We start from the raw sequence: 27,119 nt of genomic DNA, 5'->3' as shown, positions 1-27,119 counted from the left end.
CACGGAATCCGCACTGTGATTCAGGATATACCCTCTCAGCAATCTTCTGGAGTCTGCCGAGGATGACGCGAGCGAACAGTTTACCAGCGATGCTTGGGAGGGAGATTCCACGGTAATTGTTGCAGTCGCTTCTGTCTCCTTTGTTCTTATACAAGGTTATGATGTTAGCGTCGCACATGTCCTGTGGAACCTCTCCCCCTCTCCAGCACAGGCACAGGAGCTCATGTAGGGGTTCCAGGAGAGTGTCCGTGGCACACGTGATTACCTCTGGTGGTATGCCATCGTGGCCCGGGGCCTTTCCTACTGCAATGTTGTCGATGGCTTTCTTCAGTTCCTCCACAGTTGGTTCCTGGTCCAGTTCATCCAATACTGGTAAGAGGTCGACGGCATCGAGGGCTGAGTCGACCACAATGATCTCGCGTGAGTACAGCTCGGAGTAGTGCTCAACCCAGCGGTCCATCTGTGTGGCTTTGTCAGTGATGACTTCACTAGATTTCGATTTCAGAGGTGCCATCTTCTTAAAAACCTCAAGGGATGGAGAATCCACCACCTCTCTAGGCAATGCATTCCAATGCTTCACCACCCTCCTGGTGAAATAGTTTTTCCTAATATCTAACTTACACCTCTCCCTCTTTAACTTCAGACCAATACTCCTTGTTCTGTCATCTGACACCACTGAGAACAGTTTCTCTGCATCGTCTTTAGAGCTTCCCTTCAGTAAGTTGAAGGCTGCTGTTAAATCACCCTTAAGTCTTCTCTTCTGTGAACTAAACAAGCCCACATCCATCAGCCTACCCTCATAGGTCTTGTGCTCCAGCCCCTTTATCATTTTTGTTGCCCTTCGCTGAACCTGCTCCAGCACATCCACATCCTTTTTATACTGGGGGGCCCAAAACTGGACGCAATATTCCAGATGTGGCCTCACCAGTGCCAAACAGAGGGGAATAACTACTTCTCTAGATCTGCTCAAAATTCTCCTCCAAATGCACCCTCGTATGCCGTTAGCCTTCTTGGCTACAAGGACACACTGTTTACTCATATCCAGCCTTTCATCCACCATAACCCCTAGGTCCCTTTCCATCATACTGCTGCTGAGCCAGTCGGTCCCCAGCCTGCAACAATGCTTGGAATTCTTCCGCCCCAAGTGCAGGACACTACACTTCTCCTTGCTGAACTGCACCAGATTTCTTTTGGCTCAGTGCTCCAATTTATCCAGGTCACTCTGGATTCTCTCTCTACCCTCCAACATACCTACTTCTCCCCCTAGTTTTGTGTCTCCACAAACTTGCTGAGGGTGCAATCCAGTCCCTCATTCAGGTACCTAATAAAGATGTTGAAAGACACTGGCCTCCGAACCAAGCCTTACGGTACTCCGCTTGAAACCGACTGCCATCCAAATATTGAGCCATTGACCACTACCCATTGGGCCCAACCAACAAGCCAGCTTTCTATCCAGCTCGAGATGTAGGGACACAGAATCATAGAAGAGTAGGACTGGAAGGGACCTCGAGAGGCCATCAAGTCCAGCCCCCTGCCCTCATGGGAAGACCAAGCACTTTCTACACTATCCTGAAAGCCATCTATCTAACCTCTTCTTAAATATCTCCAGTGATGGAGATTCTACCACCTCCCTTGGCAATTCGTTCCAGTGTTTGATCACCCTGACAGTTAGGAACTATTTCCTAATGTCCAACCTGAACCTCCCTTGCTGCAATTTAAGTCCACTGCCTCTTGTTCGATCCTCAGAGGCAAGGAAGAACAAGTTCCCTCCCTCTGCCTTATGACACCATTTTAGATACCTGAAAACTGCTATCATGTCCCCCCTCGATCTTCTTTTTTCCAAACTAAACAAGCCCAGTTCTTTCAGCCTTTCTTCATAGGTCATGCTCTCTAGACCTTTGATCGTTCTCGTTGCTCTCCTCTGAACCCTCTCCAATTTCTCCACATCCTTGCTGAACTGCGGTGCCCAGAACTGGACACAATACTCCACCTGAGGCCTAACCAGAGCAGAGTAGAGCGGGAGAGTGACTTCTCGTGTCTTGTTCACAACACACCTGTTAATGCATCCTAGAATCATGTTTGCCTTTTTCGCAACAGCATCACACTGTTGACTCATATTTAGCTTGTGGTCCACTATAACCCCCAGATCCCTTTCTGCTGTACTCATTCCTAGGCAGTCCTTTCCCATTCTGTATGTGTGACACTGATTGTTTCTTCCTAAGTGGAGCACTTTGCATTTGTCCTTAGTAAACTTCATCCTGTTTACCTCAGACCATTTCTCCAGTTTATCCAGATCCTTTTGAATTATAACCCTATCCTCCAAAGAAGTTGCAACCCCTCCCAGCTTGGTATCATCTGCAAACTTAATAAGTGTACTTTCTATGTCAATATCTAAATCGTTAATGAAAATATTGAACAGCACCGGTCCTAAAACAGACCCCTGCGGAACCCCACTAGTTACACTTTTCCAGCAGGATTGAAAACCATTAATAACTACTCTCTGGGTACGGTTATCCAGCCAGTTGTTCACCCACCTTATAGTAGCCCCATCTAAGTTGTATTTGAGTAGTTTATTGACAAGTATATTACGTGAGACCATGTCAAATGCTTTACTGAAGTCTAGGTATATCACATCCACCGCTTCTCCCTTATCCACAAGGCTCGTTATTCTATCAAAGAAAGCTATTAGATTGGTTTGACATGATCTGTTTTTAACAAAACCATGTTGGCTGTTCCCTATCAACTTACCACCTTCCAATTGCTTGCAGATGATTTCTTTAAATGACCTGCTCCATTATCTTTCCTGGCACAGAAGTTAAGCTGACTGGCCTGTAGTTTCCCGGGTTATTTTTGTTCCCCTGTTTATAAATGGGTACTATATGTGCCCTTTTCCAGTCTTCTGGAATCTCTCCCGTCTCCCATGATTTTCTAAAAATGATTGCTAAAGGTTCAGATACCTCTTCTATCAGCTCCTTGAGGATTCTAGGGTGCATTTCATCAGGCCCTGGTGATTTGCAGACATCTAATTTTTCTAAGTCAATTTTAATTTGTTCTTTTCTTATTTCAACTTCTAAATCTACCCCTTTTTCACTAGCATTCTCTATGTCAGGCATTCCTTCAGATTTCTCAGTGAAGACCGAAACAAAGAAATCATTAAACATTTCTGCCATTTCCAAATTCCCTGTTACGGTTCCTCCCTCCTCACTGACCAATGGCCCTACCCTCTCCTTGGTCTTCCTCTTGTTGCCAATGTATTTGTAAAAAGCCTTCTTGTTTCCCTTTATGCTTGTAGCTAGTTTGAGCTCATTTTGTGCCTTAGCCTTTCTAATCTTGCTCCTGCATGCTCGCGTTGTTTGCCTATATTCATCCTTTGTAATTTGTCCTAGTTTCCATTTCTTATACGATTCCTTTTTTAGTTTGAGATCATACAAGATCTCCTGGTTAAGTCAAGGCAGTCTTTTGCCATGTTTTCTATCTTTCCTACGCAGTGGGATAGCTTGCTTTTGGGCCCTTAATAATGTCCCTTTGAAAAACTGCCAACTCTCCTCAGCCGTTTTTCCCCTCAGTTTAGCTTCCCATGGGACCTTACCTACCAGCTGTCTGAATTTACCAAAATCTGCCTTCCTGAAATCCATTATCTCTATTGTACTGTTTTCCCTTCTACCCCTCCTTAGAATTGTGAACTCTATGATTTCATGATCACTTTCACCCAAGCATCCTTCCACTTTCAAATTCTCAATAATTTCCTCCCTATTTGTTAAAACTAAATCTAGAACAGCTTCCCCCCGGTAGCTTTTTCAACCTTTTGGAATAAAAAGTTGTCTGCAATGCAATCCAAGAATTTATTGGACAGTCTGTCCCCTGCTGTATTAGTTTCCCAACATATACCTGGATAGTTGAAGTCCCCCATCACCACCAAATTCTGGGCCCTGGATGATTTTGTTAGCTGTTTAAAGAAGTCCTCATCCACCTCTTCCACCTGGCTAAAGGGCCTGTAGTAGACCTCTTCCTTGTTTATTACTCCTCTGAGTCTAACCCAGAGACTTTCAACCCGTCCATCTCAATTTCTGTCCAAGTGTGTACATTTTTAATACACAAGGCAACACCTCCTCCCTTCTTTCCCTGTCTGTCCTTCCTAAGCAGGCTGTACCCTTCAATACCAACATTCCAATCATGAGTATTATCCCACCAAGTTTCTGTGATGCCAAAGATATCACAGTTGTATTCATTTATTAGTACTTCCAGTTCTTCTTGTTTATTTCCCATATTTCTTGCATTTGTATATAGGCATCTCAGACATTGATTTGGTCTTGTCTCCCAGTTTTGCCCTGGCCCTCTTTTTACTCTCCCAGTGTAGCCCATACTCCCTCCCATTTCAAGTTCATCTCCCAGGTATCCATGCTCTCCACTTACCTGCAGGCTTTGTTCCCCTGCCCCCGTCAAACCTAGTTTAAAGCCCTCCTCACTAGTTAGCCAGCCTGTGTCCGAATATGGTCTTCCCCCTCCTTGAAAGGTGAACGTCATCTCTGCAGAGCATGGGGCTGCATTCCTTAACATACCAGCTTATGGCCATAGACACACCCAATCTCCCTGAACATGTTTAGTATTTTTTCACCCAGTTACACTTTTGGCCTGTTGAGTGTGTTGTGTACAAATCAAACACCTACAAATGGCAATACCTCCTGGCTGAGGTCTGAAGAAGTGGGTCTTACCCATGAAAGCACATTGCCTAATAAATAAATTAGTTAGTCTTTAAGGTGCTACAGGACTGCCTCTTATTTGCCTAGTTCTCCTTGTCAACCAACCTATTTGCTCTTCAATCCCATGCTCAAGATCTGCACTATCCTCCCTACTCAGCAGCCAATATGGCATTACCGACTCTCTAGAAGGCACAGGGCAGCATGTGATTTGTTCTGCCTGTCATTGGTATGGTAACATGTCTCCATCAGGAGCAGGGCAAAGGAGAGGACTGTCCAAACCCACCATGCAGGGCCAAATGCCAGACACAGAGAATTTAAAAAAACAGAAGTTTTGCTGAAAAAGAAGTATTCCTCCCAGCAGTCCATACTGCTGTCAGCATGCTCACCTAGTAAGTTTTCTAAGTACAGAGCTTGCATATTGTGTGGCCAATTCTAAAGAGAAGTTTTTGATTTATGAAGCCATCTTAGTGCTATAGGGGAATGTATCTGCCACAGGATCAGCTTGAAAGTCCACATGTATATCAGTACATCAAAGGCACAGACATGGTTTAAAAATCTGCAGAAGCATTAGAACAATCATTTGTTAACAAAGCTGAGTCTATGGAGTGAAAACAGAGACCAGTTAGAACACAAGCTTCCTGTTCTATTACTTCAGCTTGATAAAAGCATGGCAAGGAAGTTCTCATCAGTACTCCAGGTTAAAGGAAAAACAAAGCGGGGCCCATTCCACTCCATTACCAAATTTCAAACTACAGCTCTGATCCACTAATGTACTTATAGGCATAATACTTACACTTAATGGTTATACGGATGACTAGTCCCATTGAAGTTAAGCTTAAAGCAAAGCATTTGCTACTGAGATACTTGGTTGGATTGAGGCCTGTTACTTTACTGAAAACGAAAATCATTTGCTGGATTTTAGTAGCTTTGTTGCAAAAAGACCTGATCAGTAAATTAAGCAGCAATGTAGTTTTTTTTGGAGTTTTGACTAGGCCAGAGGTTTGTAAACTTTCCACAGTAAAGACCACCTTGTAGTGGCAACACAGCCATCCCACCCATAGGACTAATAGGAGCAGCTCCTCACCCACCTCCACCCCTGCGCTTTTTTTAGGACTCCACAACAGTCGCTCCAACTGTCCTATGGAGGGAAGGTACCCAGGGGATTATGGAAGCTGGCAGTGACAGCAGGGTTCATCTTTCCCCCACAAACTCAACATGTGGGTAGTGGGAGACAGAGCAACCTCACAGCTTGCTCTGCTCTGCCCTTGCCCCGCTACCCTCTCCCAGACTACTGCATGCAGCTTCACAGTAGTGTCAGGAAGTAGAGTGCTCCAGAGCCTGTGTGCTTGGCTTTCTGCTACTGTGGAAAAGCGAGATGCAGCAAGCTGGGAAGGTGGTGAGGCAAAATGGAGCAGGCTACCGGGACGCTTCAACTCCGATGGCCCGAGGCGTACGTTGGAGTGAGCAGGGCGACCCATGCTGCCGCTGTGCTAAGCCCCCCATAATTGGTTGGGGTAAGGGATAAAGGTGTGAAGAGTGGCATGGAGGAGGGGTGCAGCTTGGGGAAGGAGTGGGGTTGGGCCTGGAGAAGGAGTTGTCCCAGTCCCACACTGCCCCTCAGGACAGATGTGAGTGGCCAGGCAGTTTTGTGGATCATCTTTCATCTCAATGTAGCTAGACTGGGACCCACCAGAGCCCTAAACGCACATTTAAGCTTCAAATGAGTGATGTACGTTAGCATGTCTCTTACTTTACACATATGAGTAGACTTACTGAAGCTAACGACCCTACCTGCATACACGATTACATACTGCCACAGGGGACTGGGCGGAGGATTATCAGGTTTAAATCATTTGGCTAAAATCTACATTTTATGCAACTTCAGCAAAAGAAAAAATTATACACTCAGAAAACAGAAAACACTGAACATAAATTTCTCTCAGAACGAAACTAACGCAGTTATTCTAGGACAATCTTGGATATGACACACCATGCTGAACCTCAATCTTCACCGTCGGCATGCACCATCAAACACCATCTTCCTTTACCCACTGAAGCATTCAGATGAGTAAAGAACCTAATTATAGTTACCAATGCCTACCAATCCCAGACATACTTATTTGTCCTTAATGAGTCACTTCTCCAGTAGTGAATTTGATTTTTCCGCTATTCAGATTTTTTCCACTAATTTTGCTGGGGATGGTTTCTGAGCTACCAGCATGTTTTCCGATACACTGCCAAATAAAGTTGAAATGATTTGGTAATGTTTTCCCCCCCATACCAATTAAACTCCACCTAACAGAGGGATATATAAAAAGAATTCAGATTTTGTATATTGTAATATTTCTGAGTAAACTTATTGTGATACACTTAGTCCCAAAAATCAGGGACAAAACCTGTCCCTGGAATCCAACTATTTGTTGAGACTTTAAAGAAAAAATGGACAAACAGTATAGCACATCTTCAAAGTATCAGGATATTACTCCAAACTATGAGTTGGTTATCCTCACCATTTGTAATGCAAAGCAAGGTAAAATGACACTCTAAAGAAAACTCCAGTAATATCATGCTTAGAACTTTATTTGCAGATTTTAAACAGTCCATTTAGGGATACTGTTACTGTATTGCAACAAGTCTGAAATAACCTGCCTTTTATTAGTACAGGTTAAACCTCTCTAGTCCAGCAACATCCGTGGTCTGGCATGATTTTTGTTAGCTGGAAATCCAATTATCATGGGTGCGGCCAAGTTTCCTGCAGTCCCATAAAGTTTGTTAACTGCCAACAGCCCTGGTTCTCAGTGTTCTGTGCTGTTATTTAGCTGTAATTTATCCTTAAGTGTTTTCAAAGAGTCCAGCAAACAGCAGAAGTGCTGATAATGCGCTCGATGATACCGACCTTCCCTGTTCAAAAAATTCTCTAGTTTGGTTCTGAGGGTGCTGGACTAGAAAGGTTCAGTGTCTAGTGATGTGTTAAAAACAGATTTCAGTGAGGTTAAATTTCTGTTTTGTTTATAAGATAAAAAACAATTCTCATACTCTGCCATCTAACACATCCTTCAAGGTTTAAAAAATGTATTCTCAAGATTGTGATCATATAATCGATTTACTAACTTACACCTATAGTCTCTGAAGCAGAACAGTCATGCTTCACCATTTTTCTGTGTTAAACTTTGCCCTCTGATTATATCACCCCTCCAAGTGTAAAAACATACAGTAAACCCTCGATTTTATGGGTCCCCAGTTAAGCGGACTTTGGGAACAACAGGGTCCATTGTTCCAGACGTCTGCTTAACCAGGCTGATAAAATCCTAAATATACCCCACCCCAGCCCTGGACACACCACCGCAGAGCTGATGTAGGCTGAAGGAGCCACTGCCTCTTCCCTTGGATCTAGCACGCGTGGTGGCAGATCTTGCTGCCACACACGGCAAAGCCCTGGCCTCCACCCATGATGGAGTCCTTTGCTGCCACAGTGGATTCCCAGCACCTCCTCCTGTGGTGGTGAGCAGCAGACACTCTGGGGGGGGGAATGGAGTGGCTGGGGAAGCCTGGCGGGGGTAGGTCACAGTAAACTCTCCGATTTAACAGACACCTCTCCTGCCCATTAGTCTGTTAAACAGAGGGTTTACTGTACATACAAGCTATGAAAACACCAGATTGTTCTTCACAGTCACAGAAAGTCACCCCCTTAATTAGGCCTGTACTCTAAAGACTGATATGTGTTTGGGTGTTTTTAATTAGCAGCTGTGAGGCATGTTTCTCCTTGTTATGCAAGTAATAAGTGCCTATGTACACTATAAGAATTGCTGAACATCCCTAATCATGGCATAAGTGTTATGGAACATTTTCATTGTCACTGTGGACAGTGATACAAGGTTATAAAACCAGCAGGCTTGATAAAATTAGTTACCTAATTCTATTCTCCAAAGTAGCAACTGCATTCTCGTTGACAGAAAGTCACTAAGACCGTACAATCCAGCTCACTGGCTACTTGTCGAAAATGTTTTCTTTAACTTTTTCTTTACCTAAACTCTAGCCCACAGCACCACACCTTTACCATATTCAGCCCCACTGTTTACCCATACAATAACAGCAGATGGTAGGTGCTGAATCAGGACCATTATATTTCTACCTTGTGATCAGCTCCTTCATGTGCATTGTGACCCAGGAACCTCTCCATGACAACTCACAAGAAGAACAGAAGGTGTGTATTGGAGTTACAAAGACCTCCCATTTACATTCTAGTTCATGAAGGCTAGGTCTACACTAGCCACGGAAGATCAAACACTTAAGTTCGATCTTCCAAGGCACCATTTCACGTGTCAGTGTAGACGCTGGAACTCCTCATGAGCGGCAAGGATTAAGGAAAGTTGTCGGGAGGAGTGAACATTCTGCAGTGAGGACAGGGACCAATGTCAACGGCTGTAAAATCGTTTTTAGGTATGCAACTGGCATGCCTAAAATTGTGTAGCAGCCACTGACATACCCACCAAGTGTAGACATAGCCTAAGAGTATCTCTTGAAGTCTCTACTAAAAAGCCTGAATCACAGTAGTCTTCAATATTCCTGTGATACACACGTATGGATACTGTGTAAGAATGAGTAGCAGATGTACTTTTGCCTCTATCCTCTAAAATCTCAAAGACAATCCTTACTGAGGAAAATAGCAAAGGAGCATAAACTCTGGCAAGTGATGTATAATTATGCTAGTCCAAAAAAAAAAAAAAAGAGAGAGAGAGAATAACTAGCCAAAGACTGAAATATTAAAAGCAAAAAACAATGAAGTACATCACAAGCAGGAGACATTTCAAACAATCAGTGGGGGGGAACTGGACTATCAAAGTGCTAAAGGAGCACTCAAGGAAGCCAAGGTCATCACAGATAAGCTGAGACTGACTGCACTTGCAACTCATGAACAAAAGTTTTGTCTTTCATGTGTGCTAGTTTCTCCCCTCCCGCATATGACAAAATCAACTCGTACAAATGTGAACTAGCTACAAAGTGAAACATGCTCCTAGGAGAAGTATTTTGTTGGCAAAAGTTTTGACAGTGTCCGAACGCACCGAGTCTTTTAGTGATAGGACTGTGCAAGACACAGTCTTGTCTCTAAAAGCTGCACACTGTAAACATAGCCTAAATTAATTCCTTGCATAGGTCTTCACTGCATAGGGTATGATATATTCCCACATGGGAACCATTTGTTTTAGTTAACAAATCTGAACTGTTGCAAACAAATTGATAATTACACAGTCATTTTAAACCTATCTCATAGCTCTGGAAGGGACCACCTTCAGAGATCATCAAGTTCAGTGTCCTTCCCTCTTGGCAGGACCTATCGCCATCACTGACAAGATTTTTTTTTTTTTTATCATCTACTTATAACTCAGAACCCCTAAATGGGCCCCTCAAGGGCTGATCTCACAACCCCTGAGTTTGGCAGGCCAGTGCTCAAACCACTGAGCTATCTGCACCCCACCCCCACCTCCAAACAGACCCCACTCATGAATTCTGATGGAACTCAAATACAAAACTATAGAACTGTAAGATTTTGTATACAACCTCTGGATGGAAGAAGCCTCTGCGCCAACTCACTGGAAGACGGCTAATAGAATCCTAGGGCTGGAAGGGACCTCAGGAGGTCATCTAGTCCAGCCCCCTGCTACAAGCAGCATCAACCCCAGCTAAGTCATCCCAGCCAGGACCTAAAAACTTCTAGAGGTGGAGAATCCACCACCTCTCTAGGCAACGCATTCCAGGGCTTCACCACCCTCCTTCACCACCCTAATAGAATGCAATTTTTAAGAACGGCTCCATAGGTGACACTGGCAATTTCAGAGCAGTATGTCTAACTTCAGTACTGGGTAAACTCATTGAAAATTATAGTAAAAATAGAATCATCAGACACAGATGACACTGGAGAAAAGTCAACTCATCCATTCCTCATTTAAAACCTTATAATTATTTGAGGGGGGTCAACAAGCAGATAGACAAAGATATATCCTGTTGATACAGTGTACACTAGCAGACATTCCTGGCTTTGCTCAGGTCCTTAACTGAAGGGTTTTTTTCTTTTTTTTTTTTCCTGAGGCGGGTGGGGGGGCAGATTGCATATCCCAGTCCCCCATGCCTGTCCCCAGAGGGCGCAGGAACTGGTTTGGGACATGGCTCCCAGCCCCCCGTTGCCTGTACCTGGGTTGCAGGGCTGGGTCAAGCTGCAGTTGCTCCCCAGCCGTCTCCGGTTTGGAGGCCTGCTTTTGGGCCATGGCTCCTGGCCCCACAGACTGTCCAGGGGAAGGGGCAGCTGGTTTTGTGCCATGGCTGCCGGCCCTCCTCCTACCTCAGGTTTTTGGGCTGCAACTCCTAGCCCCCGCGCCTCTCCTCAGATGGGAGGAAAGTTTGGGCCACAGCTTCAAGGCCCCTCCAATCCTATCCCAGGTGTGTGGGGGGCCAAATCGGCCCCGGGCCTCAGAACTGGGGGGGGGTGGGGTGAAGGGGGAGGGCTGGGCACTGGTGGCCCCAGTATGAGCTGGGGGGCCAGGGCTAGGCTGTTTTTCCTGGGTGCAGTGTAAGCTCCAGCCCAGAGTAGGGTGGGGAGAATGGAGAACCATGGTGGCCAGTGCTGGGCTCAGCCTGAATTCCAGTGGGGGATGGGAGAGGGTAATGGGGGTTGGGGCTGTGCTGCAGCGCTGGGCCTGGGCCTGGCTTGAGCTCTAGGGTGAGCTGGGGGATCAGGTGGGACTGGGCCAGACAGCATTGGATAGGAGGCTAGGGCAGAGGCCATGTCACTGGTCTTGCACCTGACCCTAGCCAGAGTGGTGGGGAGGAGGGGGGCTGGGGCTGCAGCTCTTTCCCCAAGCCTTGGCCAGAGTACCATGCAGGAGACCGGTGCCGGAGTCACAGCTTGTGATTCTTTCCCCCCAGCCCCAGCGACAGCAGAGAGGAGGCCAGAGTTGTAGGCGGCAGAAGGGCTGGGATCTTCTGTCCATCCCTGGCCAGAGCAAGCAGGGGTGGGGCTGGGACTAGGCTACTTTCCCCAGCCCCAGTGTGAGCTTGGGGAGCGGGGGGGGGAAACACAGGGCCAGGTTTCCTGGCCCCAGGACGTTGGGAGTGGGCTAACTGTAGAGGTGATTGCAGAGGAGCAGCAGGACTCTGCCTGTGGGCTGCACGGTAGGACAGCTACCTATCCAAAGGCAGGCAGGATCGAGAGCCCCTTCTCCACAGGCCACTGTTTTCCTGCTGCAGCTCTCCCCAGTGATCACTCTGCTGTATGGCTGTTTCCTGCCATTACTTCCCTCAAGGGTGAGTCGAGCATGTTATCCCTCCTGCCAGTGCCCCTCCCCTTCCATTTTCTGGGAAATCCTGGGATTTCTGGCACTTCTTACTTTCCAGAAACGCCCACACCTTGACCCTGGTTTAAGTTAGAGTAAGAGGAAGCTACATACCAAAATCTCATGGCTGAAGCTGGCTGGGATGACTTAGTAGGGGTTGATCCTGCTTGAAGCAGGGGGCTGGACTAGATGACCTCCTGAGGTTCCTTCCAGCCCTATGATTCTGTGATTCTGTGAAGCTCTTAGCGTTTCAGAAGAGTTCTTGAACAAATGTAGGACTGCAAGCAGGTGTACTCTAAAATACATAATAGATAAATGTTCAGAAATCCTTTGACAAAGTCCTTCATCAAAGGCTGTTTACTTAGGCTGATTAGAGGGAATGTCCTCTCAATCCATCAGTAATTGGTTAAAAGTCACAAGAGAGAGAAATAAATTGTTATTTTTTATCATATAAAGTGTTAAAGGAGGTCTCTCAAGGAGCCATACTGGAACCTGTGCTGTTCAACATATTCATAAATGATCTGGGAAAACAGATAAACTATGAAGTGGCAAAATTTGCAGATGATACTAAACTACCCAAGACAGTTAAATCCAATCTGACTGGAAAGGAAGGGATCTCACAACACTGGGTGATCGGGCAACAAGATGGAGATGAAATTCAATTAAGTACAAAGTTGTGCACACTGGAAAACATAATCCCAACTATACATACAAAATGATGGGATCTAAATTAGCTGTTATTAAAGAAAGATCATGGAGGCACCATGGATAGTTCTCTGAAAACATCTGTTCAATATGCAGCAGCAGTCAAAAAAGCTAACAATGTTCAGAATCATTGGGAAAGGGATAATAAAGACAGAAGAGATCACATGGCCACTTTATAAATCCATGGTATTCTCATACCTTGTATACCACGTACAGTTCTGACTGCCCCATCTCAAAAACCAAAATATTACCAATGGAAAAGGTATAGAAAAGAGCAACAGGGAACAATTAGGAGTATGAAACAGTTTATGTATGAGGAGAGATTAAAAAGTTAGGGACTGTGGTGATTACAAGAGAGATGACTAAAAGGTGATATGACAGAAGCCTTCTAAAGCATGAATAGTGTGCAGGAAGTGAAGAGGGAAGTGTTATTTGCCCATTCACATATACCAAGAATCGGGTGTCAACCAATGAAATTAATAAGCCAAGGGTTTAAAGCAAACAAAAGGAAGTACTTCAGCAAACACCACTCAGTCCCAGCCTGTAGCACTCATTGCCAGAGGATGTTGTGAAGACCAAAAGCATAACTGGGTTCAAAAGAAGAGCTAACTAATGTCAGACGATAAGTCTACCCATGACTGTGTTCCAGAAGACCCTACACCTATGACTACCAGAAGATGGGACTGGAAAACAAAATAAATCACTTGATAATTGCCCTGTTCCATTCATTCCTTCTAAAAATACTTGGCACTCTTGGAATCTGTGCTAGAGGGTCTATTGGACTAACCCTATCTGGCCATTCTTATGAGTTACGTATTGTCTCATGGTAAGTACCACTCCTGGGCTCCAGACCTCTGGTTCAGTCCACAGTCCCTTGGAAGCTTGAAGTCCCTTGGCCAAAAGGTCAGTGGGTAGGAGCTCCCCTCACCTACGGTCTGCTCAAGTGGAGTGACTGGACATTCGCAGCCTGTGGGGATACCAGGGCAGGGAGCTCAAACACTCCCTACAGGAGCACCTCACCTCCCTTGCTATCTCTGGTACTAGTGGTATTCTACTTCACTACTCTTCGACTCTCTCCTTGCCCGCTCTGCTCTCCTCAATTCTCTCCAACCATCACCTCCACCTCCTCCACTCTCTCCTGCCTCCCTACTGGGTGAAGGATTTATTAAAAGGCCTGTGGCAGCCTCATGTGGGGACACCTGGCCCTTAACTAACTGATAGCAGCTTCTTCCCCACTGAGCTCCCATGCTGCCTGTGCCAATACCTGACTAGCCAGGGCTGTTTCAGTTTGTTTGGTGCTGCCTCTGGCCTGACCCTTCACAGGATATAAACTGAAAATTATATTCTCAAGGTCTATGTTCAAGAACTGGTCACCAGGAAAGGTGAAGACATGTTTTCTTTCAGGCAAAATTAATAATCTGTTTATATGTAAATTAAGTATGGTCTCATACACAATGGGCTTCCCCTACTCAGTCTGAACCAAACGTTAATGAAGACTGAAAAATCCGAACATAGAAAAGTAACAACAAAAGGAAGTTAGTGAGTGGGGACCAGCAAGTCCAGGAAACCCTATATTTAGATCTACATCAAAGCTTCGCTACAGTGTATTTTCTGAAAAAGACACTGACATCCTTCATCTAAGAACTAAATGAACAGCGGAGCATCTCACCTAGGCTTGGCAACTTCGGGTGAAATAAGCTCTCAAGCAGAAGGATATAGCTATGTTTACTCTCTAGAAGGCATGTTTGATTTTGTTTGTCTGTAACCATTTGTTTCCAATATTCCGATTTGCAGTCACTTGAATCTGTTCTTTGAGAACAGATATATTCATATTGCAAACAATAACAAGTGCTGTGGTGCTATGCAAAGAGCTGTCTCTGAACTGAATCTTATAATCTGGTGAACCCCATGCCTTTGGGCACAGCAGGCCTGGAAATTCTGAGAGCATTCAGTGAGTAATGGACTTCAATGTGCCTGTCATTACATGTATAGAAAGCATAAGGCCTATCATCAAAAGCTGGTGAATTCAGGGAGCTAACCCACAGCAGGACAAGGCTTCCTCAGACTTAGGCTATGTCTACACTGTGAGATACACTGACTTTATCAAAAATGATTTTTTAACACTGGATTTTATAAATTTGAATTTGAGCATCCTCAACTTCCCACAGGCTCCCCCCAAATTCAACTTACTGCTGTCACACACAAGTCTGCAGACATCGACTGTTGCAGCAATGTATTGTGGGAGCCTATCCCACAGTTCCTTGAGCCCCATAGCATTCTGGGTATTTTCGCTGGTGCAACACGGGAAAAAAATGACCTGCAAGTAGCTACCTGACAATCTTTCTACATTTCATTTCCCTTATTCTCCTGCCATGTTACGCAAACGTCCCTTTTTCAAGGCAGAATCTTGCTTAAGATAGGTGATCTTTTTATAAGTGAGGGGAAAGGAGAGGTAGCAAAGCGTTTAGAGTGATTAGAGCATTCGCCTACTGAATCCAGGGCTCGATGTTTTTCATAAGGTCTTCCCACTCCAGATCAGTATCTGGAATGGATTAACCCATAACTCTGAAAAAAAAAAATCTGCGTCACTTAACGCCTGAGCCAAAGCCCACTGAAACCAAAGGGATTATTTTCATTGACTTCAAAGGTGTTTAGATCAAGCCCATACTGAGGTAATTCTAGAGCTAATACATTGGCTCCCCCCAGGAAAAGTAAAAAAACAGACTGACAGGGCCAGATAAATACCCAGAAACCAGCTATTTTAAGATCGGCCCCAAAAGGTCAATAACAAAGCACCTTTTGCCCCCAACTCAAACCCCTGCAGCGCATCACCAAAAATCTACAACCTATGCTAGTTCACAATGCTACACTCCGGAAAGCCCTGGGTGACAGGCCTATTCTCTTCTACAAACAACCTCTTAACCTTTTAAAAATTCTCACTAGCAACCACAGGCCATATCACAGTAATACTAATCCTGGAACTTCTCCTTGCAACAAACCAAATTACCAACTTTGTCCACGTATTTATTCTGGAGACACCATCACTGGAGCTAACCACATGAATTACAAGATCAGGGGCTCATTCTCCTGTACCTCAACTAATGTTATATATGCCATCGTGTGCCAGCAATGCCCCTCTGTATGTACATCAGACAAACTAGACCAACACTTCACCAAACAAGGAATGGACACAGAGCAGACATTAGGAATCTCAATACACACAAGCCGATCAGTGAGCATTTCAATGGAGTGGGCCATTCTGTTAAAGACCTGAGAATGTGTGTCCTACAATGAAGAGACTAACATTAGATTACAAAGGGAAATGTGTGAATTGGGGTTCATACTCAAATTCGACACATTAACATTTTGCCTCAATAGAGATAGCAATTACCTCATGCATTACAAGGACTATTACCCTTTATCTGGTATTTGTGATGATCTCAGGCAGGACACCTAGTTTCTTCTCCCCTTTACCCACCTGTTCGATGTATCTGATTTGTCAGTTTTTATTTAATTTTTTTTTTTGGCGGGGGGCGGCTGTGCTATATAACTGTCAGTCTGTACTGGAAATGTTATACCTTCACATCTGAAGAAGAAGGTGTGCCTCATGAAAGCTCACCACCTAATAAATTATTTTGTTAGTCTTTGAAGTGCTACATGACTTCAGGTTTGTTTTGTTAAAAGTTCTATTCATTTGACAAAGTGGCAGTAAAAGTTTCAAAATAGTTTCAAATCAAACAAACAGTGCAACACTTCTAAGATTCCAGTAGTAGTCACAATGTGCTAGCTGATGAATAATTTGCCACTTTAGACTGAAATAACTGTTTCTTAGAATCTACGTCTACAATACAAGATAAATTTGAATTTATTAATATCGATTTTGTAATGCTGGATTTTGTATATTCGAATTGGACCATCCTCACCTCCCTACATGCTCCTCACAAAGTTGACTTACTGCTGTCACACTCAATCAGCAAACATTGACTGTTGCAGCAATGTATTGTGGGAACCTATCCCACCAGTTCTCTCATCACTATAGCATTCTTTGTATTTTTGCTTGTATTTTATATCATCTTCCCACATTGCATTGCCCTCATTCCTCTCCTGTGGCAAGCAAACATCCATTTTTCCAGGTGGAAGGAAGGAAGGAAAATTAGTGCATCAACAAAGACCAACAAATGCTCAGAAATGTTCCTTCTATAACAAAATTGCTTTTTAAAACTGCAGCTGTAACTGAAATATGAAAGATTTTATAAAAATCATCAGGTGTGTGTATTCTCAACTGGCCCTCCACCAACTGTCCTGATTGCATCTAAATCCTGAAAATCATACAGGGACAAAGAAAAGCATGAAGAAAGAGTCGATAGTAAAGTTTTTGGAAAAAAAAAAAAGAGTTAGAGAGGTGAACGTATTTGGCTTCCCAATCCATTATACAGCTTCCTTGCAGTCTGTATTCTCAACGAGCCCTCCACCCACTCTTCCTGGCGTGAAGGGGTACAAAATTAGAAGAAAGTGGATACAAAAGGCTAGGATAACACCGTAAACTCCCTGCAGGGACTGTTTGTAATGGATAGATGTGCTCACAGTGCTAATAGAAAAGAAAGACAGACATTTCCCAGCCTCTCATACAAACATAACCCCACAGCCATGGGCTTTCCTGGTTCCGATTTGAAATTCATGGTCTTCCTGTTTCTAATTCCTGAGCACCTGGAGAGCAGCGGCCAGAGCAGAGCAGTGAGAGGGGCATTGTGGGTTACATATAGAACACCTCTGCAGGTTAATAAATTCAATTTTAAGATGTGGCACTTTCACACTGGCCTTCATTTGAACTTTTAAATTGGAACTTGATGCTACACCCAGCAGATTCCAATGATAGTAAGGAGATCAATGGCGACAAGTATCAGAGAGGTAGCTGTGTTAGTCTGTAGCTTCGAGAACAACAAGAAGTCTTGTGGCACCTTACAGACTAAACAGATGTTTTGAAGCATAAGCTTTCGTGGGCAAAGACCCGCTTCATCAGATACATCTGATGTTGCATCTGATGAAGCGGGTCTTTCTCCACTAAACCTTATGCTCCAAAATATCTGTTAGTCTATAAGGTGCCACAAGACTTCTTGTTGTTAAGATATCAATAGTAGTGTTCATTAAATTGGACTAATGGTATTTACAGTGAAGACAGTCACATGGTAATATCAAGCTAATTGCCTAAAATTCGAATTTATCATGTAGCGTAGACGCAGCCTCAGAGAGCTAAGGCTCGTAACTTTAACAAGATCATCCAGAAAGCTAGCACAAATGTTATGAATGTCATATCTAATTGGATTTAACATTCTGTCCTTTCCACACGCACTTATGATGCCCCCACCTTTATAATACAAAGAGGAAGCAGCCCAATTACACATGTGCAGCAGCATGTCAATCATCAGTTCAGAATAAAGAGAGCTACATTACACTTCACTCACTCCCTCAGAAGAGCCTAAAGAACAGGCTCAGATGATGGAGGGACCTTGTGAGGGACTGAGGACACGAATGATGAGCTAAACAGATTATGCAGCTGTTAAATCATAATGATGCTGCACAACAGATTAGAATTTGGCCTTCAATGTTCCAATCTAAAAAATAAACAACAACATTCTTTGTTGCAACTGCTGTACTACTTAATAAAATAAAATAAAAACACAACTTCCACATTCCCCAAGCTTTCCTATCCCAAAGGACTGCATGCCACATGTTACAAATTTTTAGATGTGGAGTGTAAAATATTGGAAACGGAGAGGGAAGAAAAAAAAAATCACAAAAAGGCAGCTGCACAAATTATGCTATGCAGCATAGACAAAACAGCCCCTTGACTTAATAGTCTGTTTTCAAGAATAAACAAGTATCACATGGCAGAATATGATTCTCAGACTTTAAACAACAAAGAACTCACTTCATCAGATATTCTTCCTGGTGTACACTTTTGAAAAGAAACAGGAAATGCCAGCTGTGCCATAAAAGCCACACTGGACTGCTCTAAGAAAAAAATGTGTTCTACATCTCAAAACACAGAAAACAAACTATCATGCATATCAAGAGAAAGCTCTAATGAGTAGGTAAAAATGAAGCCTACCACAAAACTACAATCTGCATTAAGTAGAAAAAAAAAAAAAACACCACAACAAACAACACTAGAAGTTTGAACTAGAAAATCTACCATTTCTTGTCCTGACTTGAACTCCACAATCCTGCAAGCTTGGCTTTTTTCTGCAGTATATAATTATCATATGTTAAGATGTGCTATTTATTCTATTACCCACTGAAAGATGACCAGTCAACTTGCAATTATTTTTCCCCATAGTTCAGTTTGTTGCCATTAACTAGAGATACATAAAACAATTACTTGATTTTTTCCCACCCTAGTTACAATTTAATCACAAAAGTACATCCTACCTTAATTTTAATGATGTGCTAGCCAATTAATATTTAGTCCCATTTTGTAAATATTCTTCTGAAACATATCAGATGAAATATGAGTAGACTCATTTAGGAAAAAGAAAAGGAAAAGAAAAAAAGACTGATTTCACAAAACACAATTGTAAGATTTTAATCTGTTTCAACTGAAGTCACTCGGAATTTTATTGTTGACTTCAACGGGAGTGGGAACATGCACATTACATACAGTACAAAATGTGTAAGTTGGAAGACAGATAATATAAACATTTTAAATTATAAAATACTTAACATTGCAATATCCAGATTCAGAATGTCAAGAAATGATGCTGCCTTAGCATCCAGCAAGTTATGGAAATATGGAAGATGGGATACAACATTCTGGATTGAATCAGATTTTGTAGTGCTGAGCACTCACTAAAATAGTGACAGCTGCAGGTACTTGCCACTTGAAATCAAGCTGTAGCCATCTCCAAGTAGACACCTGAGGTACCAAAACCATGGTCACTTTCAAAAGTTTTGATCTTAATCTTTTTAATGTTGTGTTGTTTTGTAGTGAAGGAAATGAGTGTGGATGGTTTTCCCAAAGGAAATGATTTTGACTCATACAGGCAAGCCTAACTTAATATTTCGAGTCATTAGCTTAAAAAAGGTATTACCGGTCCTATATTGATCATAGCCCTTTGTTGGGGTTGAGTAGGTAATAGACTTACGATGCCTAAGGCATGTTGCAAAGCTTCCCTTGTTCTTCCAGGGAAATAGGACACACAGACAAACATAATACCTTTACCTATAACGAAGACTGTGCTATAATTTTACATACCATCTGAAGCCAATTGTGACTGAAAGAATCCTTCTCCTTCTGAGTACGTGAACTACAATGTGATTATTACTTGGGGAAAAACTCAATGAAAGAATCTCTACCAGATGAAGATCACAAGTTTCTGAAATCTGACCCATTTGAAGCAGGTAAAACACCTCTCCAGAGCAACTTGATATAACCTGTATTTGAAAAGAGGAACCATTAAACTCTAATAAACTTTGAGGATGACAGACTGCTAGATTGCACAGGGCTTTGGTAAAATATACCATTTGCTAAGGTGGCATGAATCTAGAAATGAGTAGACAGCGTTACGAGATACTAAAATACCTTGTTATGCTACAATTCAGCATGCCTGTATTTATATGCTGTCATCATCATCATCATCATCAATAGCTATGGGCTCAGCACCCGTTGGTGTCTGATGCCTCTCTATTTCCTTCCAATTTATACGCCGTTAAGCAGGCCTAATTCAACTACCAAATAATTTCGTCCTAAATTCATTAAATTTCTGCAGTTTTTTAAACACCATGTCCAGAAAGAATCATAGAATTCAAGGTCTGTAAGGGACCTCAGGAGGTCATACAGTCCAGCCCCCTGCCTAGAGCAGGATCAACCCCAACCAAATCATCGCAGCCAGGATTATGTTAAACTGGGACTTAAAACCTCTCGCGATAGAGATTCCACCACCTCTTCTGGTAACCCATTCCAGTGCTTCACCACCCTCCTGGTTAAGTCGTTGTTTCCTGCTATCCAACCCACACCTCTCCCTCTAACTTCTGAGCATTGCTCCTTGCTCTGCCATCCGTCACCACTGAGAACAGCTTCTCTCATCTTCTTTACAGCCCTCCTTCAGGAAGATGAAGGTTGCTATCAAATTGCCCCTCAATCTTCTCTGCTGCAGACTAAATAAGCCCAAATCTCTCAGCCTCTCCTCACAGGTCATGTGCTCCAGCCCCCTAATCATTTTCACTGGTCTCCACTGAACCCACCCCAATGCATCCACATCCTTGCTGTACTGGAGGGCCCAGAACTGGATGCAATACTCCAGACGTGGCCTCACCGTTGCCGAGCAGAGGGGCATAACAACTTCTCTAGATCTGCTAAAAATGCTTCTCCTCATGCACCCCAATATGCCATTAGCCCTCTTGACTACAAGGGCACACTGTTGACTCTTATCCAGCCTCTCATCCACTGTAATACCCAGGTCCTTTTCTGCTGCACTGCTTCTTACCCAGGTGGTCCCCAGCCTGTAACAGTGCTTGGGATTCCTCCATCCCAAGCGCAGGACTCTGCACTTCTCCTTGTTGAACCTCATTAAATTTCTTTTGGCCCAATCCTCCAATTTTTCTAGGTCACTCTGGACCCAATACCTACCCTCTAATGTATCTACCTGACCCGCTAACTTTAGCAAATTTGCAGATGACATGAGGGTGCAATCCATCCCCTCATCCAGGTCATGAATAAATAAGCTGAACAGTACTTTCAGAAACTGTCAGAATCAATTAATATTTTCCCTCCTAAAACACACTTTATACAACAGTTACTTAGCCATACAATTAGTCACCATGGGAACCTTTTTATCTAGTTTAAAAGTTTTGCTGTAATAAGAGGAGGCTGGATGTAAGCTAATTCAACGTTCCTACTCATAATATATCTGAGAAGGTTGTGTGACATGGACAAGGGAAACTGAACAGAAAAAGTTTCATGTAGTAATTTCTTATTGCATTGTACAAACTGCCCTGGAATTATCCACAGCCCAGGGGGAGGGGTGGCCTGTCTGTTCCCATCCCCTAAACCTCGGGCCAGACTATCGAACTGCTCCAGACTGGCCAGGCCCACAGGCCATGACTTTAAGACCCCTGATCTAGACAGACCCCACAGATCAAATCAAGCCCAAAATAACAACCTGGGCAACCTTAGGTTTTAACTGGCAGCCAGGGGTTTTTTGTCCTTTTCCTTATTCTTATCTTCCCAATTATAGTCAATCTTAGATAAAACAGACAATAAATAATCCAGATTTCTCCAATTCTGAGGGACATGTACTGAACACAAATTATTTATATATTATCATACTGGAAAGGACAACTGACTGACCATTTTGTGTAACATAGGTCATAAGTTATCACTGAATTAATTCATGTTTCAGCTACAGCATATCTTTTAGAAAAACATCCAATCTTGATTTTAAAATTTCCAACAACAGAGAATCCAGTACAATACTACACTGTTAAAAATCTGTAACTTTGAATATATGATGAAGCCAATCAAATTAAACCTGTCCCTAGGAGCTATGCTACATACAAATGGTATCTTTAGAAATGCTGAAGACCAGAGAGAAGTTTTGTTCCCCAACCCCTTCCCAAAATGTGGATAATGTCCTGGTTTTTATTACAGACCACTCAAAATTTAAATACACCTCTGTAACTATTCCTTCGCATGGATATACTTAAACTATCTTCTGGCTGTGTATAATAGCATCAGTACAGTAAATCCTCAAGTTACATGGGGATTGCGTTTCTGCAACTCCTGAGAACTCGAATTTTCACGCAAGTCAAGAAGAGACTGACAAGACCAGCAGGACTGGTCTGTTTCCAGGCCTTCAGAGTGGCAGAGAGCAGGGAACCAGGTAGCAGCCACCACCTGCAGGACCCCAGAAACTGACCAGTTGGTCAGTTTCCCAGGTTCCACAAGTAGCAGGGAGCTGGGAACTAGGCAGTAGCCTGGCTCTGGCCCCCCTCTGCTTGCAGAGCCAGGAAACTGAGCAGGGCAACAGCCTTGGTCAGTTTCCTGGCTCCAGCCTGTGGAGGGGAGCTGGGAAACAGGGGCAGCCTGGCTCCCAGCTCCTCTCTGCTCCTTGGAGCTCGGAAACTAACCAGGGCTGTTGCCCTGCTCAGTTTCCTGGCTCTGCAAGTGGAGTGGAGCCCAGAGCCAGGCTGCCACCTGGTTCCCAGCTCCCCACCACTCTGGAGACTGGGAAACCACTCCTGTCAGGAACAGCAGGCTGACTTGCAACTGCTGTCAGCAGCTGCCACCCTAACAGCAGTAGGAAACTGCTCCTGTCAGGGGCAGCAGGAGTCAGGCTGCTGCCCCTGACAGCAGCTGTTTCCCCGCTACCGTCAGGGACTGCAGCCTGACTCGCGGCTGCCACCCGACAGGAGCAGTTTCCCACTCCTGTCAGGGGTGGCAGCTGTGTTAACCCAAGGCACACGCAACTTGATTGTGCATATCTGAAGAGTTTACTATACTCATTTTATCCTAAACTGAAAACGTTCAACTCCTTAAACTTCAGAGTGCAGAAGCTTTTAGCAGGATTTTCTACAATAATGAAAATATTGTAAGCATATTTTAATGGAGGGGCTGCCTGAAACAGAGCTATAGTTTGAGTGTTCTCATCCATTATTAACACACCTTTATTCTTCCACTTCAGGACTATTCAGAGTAAAACAACTATGTTTAACTCAGCTAAATATTATAACAAAGCAAAATTCAAATGGATGTTAATTCAGTGAAAACTGTCATTCTTGTGCCCCTGTATCCTGCCGTTTACTGTCTCTACTGGCAAAATCCAGGGTACTGAGGAAAAGTCAGTAGAAACTAACATCCACATCAGGACCTTTCCATGGAATTTGAAAATGTGATCTGTCTGCGGCTAAAGCCTTAAAAACTTTACAAGAGACTAAGTACAGATGCAGTAGTGGCTACAATTAGTAGTTGAAGGGTGGTATTATTTTTTCCTTCAACAGTCCGTTGATTCACAAAAGCCTTCCTCATCTCCTGCCTCTTTCACCATGACTCCACACAGAACTAAGTCTCTGCTCAGACCACAATTGGGAACTATGATTCAGTAAGGAAAGTACAGTCCTCATGGCCATTTTTATCTGTTGAATGTTCCTAGCCATTGGAACATTCTCATTGAGGTTTTTTTTTTTAAGGAAAAAAAATGCTGACTACAGAATGATAATTTCTAAGTTTCTAATACAATTATAACATCATCTGCCTGGAAAAGGCATGTATTTAATAGTCACATATTTAAAAAACCAAAAAGAGACACACACACTTAACAGGGACTGGGACTGATTGTTTATTCCATGAAATTTTAGTAATTTATACAGTGATCCAAAGTATCTTTTTGCTTGGAGACAACTTTTTAAAACTAAATACTTTAAGAGCTTCATGAAAAACTAATAGGCTTTCATCAAGCATAAGCCTAAGATTCAGCAAGAATATTACAAATGACAGTACAAGCTACTGAAGGACTAACCTAATTAACATTGTAATTATGGATGAGGTGCCTCACCCCATCACCTATGCAATAATGGGGCAGCAACTCCACTGAAACCCCTGGAATTTGTCATAAACACACACTGCTTTTGCACAGATGGTTAGGCTGTCGGCTAAATATATTAAACTCTACTGTGTTCAAGTAACTTCTACTAGCGCAGTAAAAAGTAAAACACAGATTGTGAGCTCTCTTTTTCCACACAGATAGGCACTCTCTAATCCAACAGATATCCTGGGTTACATTTTAAATGGCTACTAAAATAATCAAAAGCCACATAAAACAAAGCAAAAGAAATGTAGTACTTTAGTCATTAGTCAATAAACTATATAGGTATTTAGTTAAATTACTCATGTCTCTTTTTAAAATAAGTTACCTTATAAGGGTGGCCTCTTATACATGTTGCCAGGGCCATCCTTAGTTACATGCAGCATTATGTGCCTGCCTAGAGCACCTGAAAATCTGGGTAAGTTGTGATGTGGCCCTATGCAGCTGTGTGTGTTCTATCTGGCCCAGCCACTCCCTCATGGCTGCTTCTCCCTGCCCCCCTCCCACCCATGTGGCCCAATCAGCCAGCTGGCTGTTCAGCTGAGGGCTCCCTTCCACTGGGGTTGGAGAAGAGCCATCAGCCTCCGTGGCCCTGCAGCAGTCCCAGGGAAGCCTGAGCCCTGGCAGAACCAGTGAGGCATGAGAGAAGACACTGGAAACTAGTAGGGGGCCATATAACTTATAACGACAGCCCAGCACATTGTGCCTCACTTAGTATCTCTAAAGTAAAACTTTTCAGAGCTTCAGGTTGTTTCTGGATGGAAAGAGCAATGAACATAACTTGGCCTACTTGCAGGACACTTTCATTTAGAAAAACAGCTACTGAATATGCTATATTTTGAGCTGTAACTTCCATTTCTGGAAAGCAGATTCAACAATCACATAAAAGAGTTTAGAACTGGCACTTAGCTGTGTCTACACTGCAGCCAGTGGTGTAAATACCAGCTATGCAAAAATAACTATGCGAGCTTCAACCAGATAGCTCATTAAAGAAGAGCAGCAGATGTCAGCACTCCCAGTACAAATTCAGGAGGCAGGGTAGATCTAACAGATGATGCTCAAACCCACACTTATGCATTCTCACTGCTATTTATAGGGAGCTATATAGATTAAAGATAGTTCAGGTACAATTAGAGGAGCTGCAATCTCACCACTAGCTGCTCTCCTGCCTACTGGCAGCTGCATTTTAACTGCACATATAGTTAGTAAAATGATGGGCCTGATGACGAAATGAAATGCATTACATCTACACGTACATGTAAAACAATGTAATCTTGGTAATGGTCATGTGGAAAGATTATTTGTTAGAAACGAGATGCAGGTGTTTGGTCTCTCTATGCAAATACCGTCGCTAGAATTGCGTAAGTGAAGTTGACTTACTTCTCTAGTCTAGAATTAGCCTCGATGGCTGCAGTGTCTTTAGGACCCCATAAATCACCTGAATATAGGGTAGGGGCCAGAACTGGACCAGGACTTGCAAGAATTAGGGAAAACTGTCCCTTGGCAGTATATTTTTTAAGAGTTTTATGTACAAATACACCTGGGTCCCACCTTGCAGCTTTTCTGTTTGTGTAAGTCCCACTGAGCTCGATGGCTATGCATACAGGTTGCAGGATTGGGTCTATCTGGTTAACACATCTGTTTTTCTTTCAAGGAAACATGGTATATTTGAAACCACTTGGCACAATCAAGTAAATACATCCTCATGCATGTGAAATTTCTTTAGGCAGATCTACACTAGACCTGAAAGTTGGCATCAAATACACAATTCTAGCTACAGCAATTGCAAAGCTAGAATCGACGTATCAGAAATAGACTTAATTGGCTGTCTTCACTAAGGAAGGTTGATGGGAGAGTTTCTCCCATCAACCTCCCTTACTAGTCGCGATTGCAAGGGGTGCAGAGGTCGACTACTGATCCCAGAGAGATCGATTTCGCACCTCTTTACCAGAAGTGCGAAAATCAAACTCCAGAAGATCAACCCTAACCACGAGGTGAAGACAAGCCCTCAGTCTCCCATTCATCAATCTCTCAAGTGGGTAGGCCACAGGGTTTTCTGCCGCCGCTACCGACAAGTGCTCAAAGGGATGTGTCCACACAAGGCTACAAAAGAAAAACCAAGAGCACGGAGTGTTCTGGTGATCCTGAGGGAATCTCCTGAAATGACGAGAAAGGGAAGACTGTTCTCGAAGCAGCCTTGTCCCCATGATCACATGGCTTCCTCAGAACCTCTGCTGCATCCCAAGAAGGTCTGTCACATGATGTGAAGGAATATTGGGTCAGCATTGACAAGTTCTATATTGCAACATCCTCCTGGGGTCAGAAAATGAGGAATACTAATGGAGAGCAACTTTCTCCCAGTCTTGTTCTCTCCAACCCTGCTACATACATGGCTTCCAAAACTGCAGAAGCAACCCCATGATGTGGCCTCACACAAGTTTCAGGGCTAAAAAAGATAGTGCTGTTTGCCCCACTGTCCATGTATCCACTTCTGTGCACACAAACACAGCATTTGTCAGTGTTCCTTCATTGCCATTAACCATCATGGTTATCCTCTGGTGGGCCACAAGATATGTCATGTTGAATGTCTGCAGGCACAGCCCCCACACAATCGCCCAGCCCCGAGCAGCTATGGCTCAACATTCCCATCTGCCAGAAGTGGCATGGACCACAAGGACATACTGGAAACAATGGCCTGTGGCCACTGGGAGCCTCAGGGGGTCATGCCTGCAGATGCTCAACGTAAACGAACCGTCTTATAGCTCACCAGCAGACAACAATGATGGACCACAGGCTGACCACTTCTG

General features: G+C 43.5%; 1 protein-coding gene across 1 annotated transcript in view; it reads right to left on the bottom strand.

Moving 5' to 3' along the window:
* The window catches only part of MYO10 (myosin X), a 341,810-nt gene that overhangs the window by 303,179 nt on the left and 11,512 nt on the right, over positions 1-27,119 (bottom strand). The gene's annotated exons all lie outside the window — the stretch shown is intronic.

Source organism: Carettochelys insculpta, chromosome 2, assembly GCF_033958435.1.
Source record: "Carettochelys insculpta isolate YL-2023 chromosome 2, ASM3395843v1, whole genome shotgun sequence".
Classification (NCBI taxonomy): domain Eukaryota; kingdom Metazoa; phylum Chordata; order Testudines; family Carettochelyidae; genus Carettochelys; species Carettochelys insculpta.
This window is presented reverse-complemented; position numbering and strand designations above follow the sequence as displayed.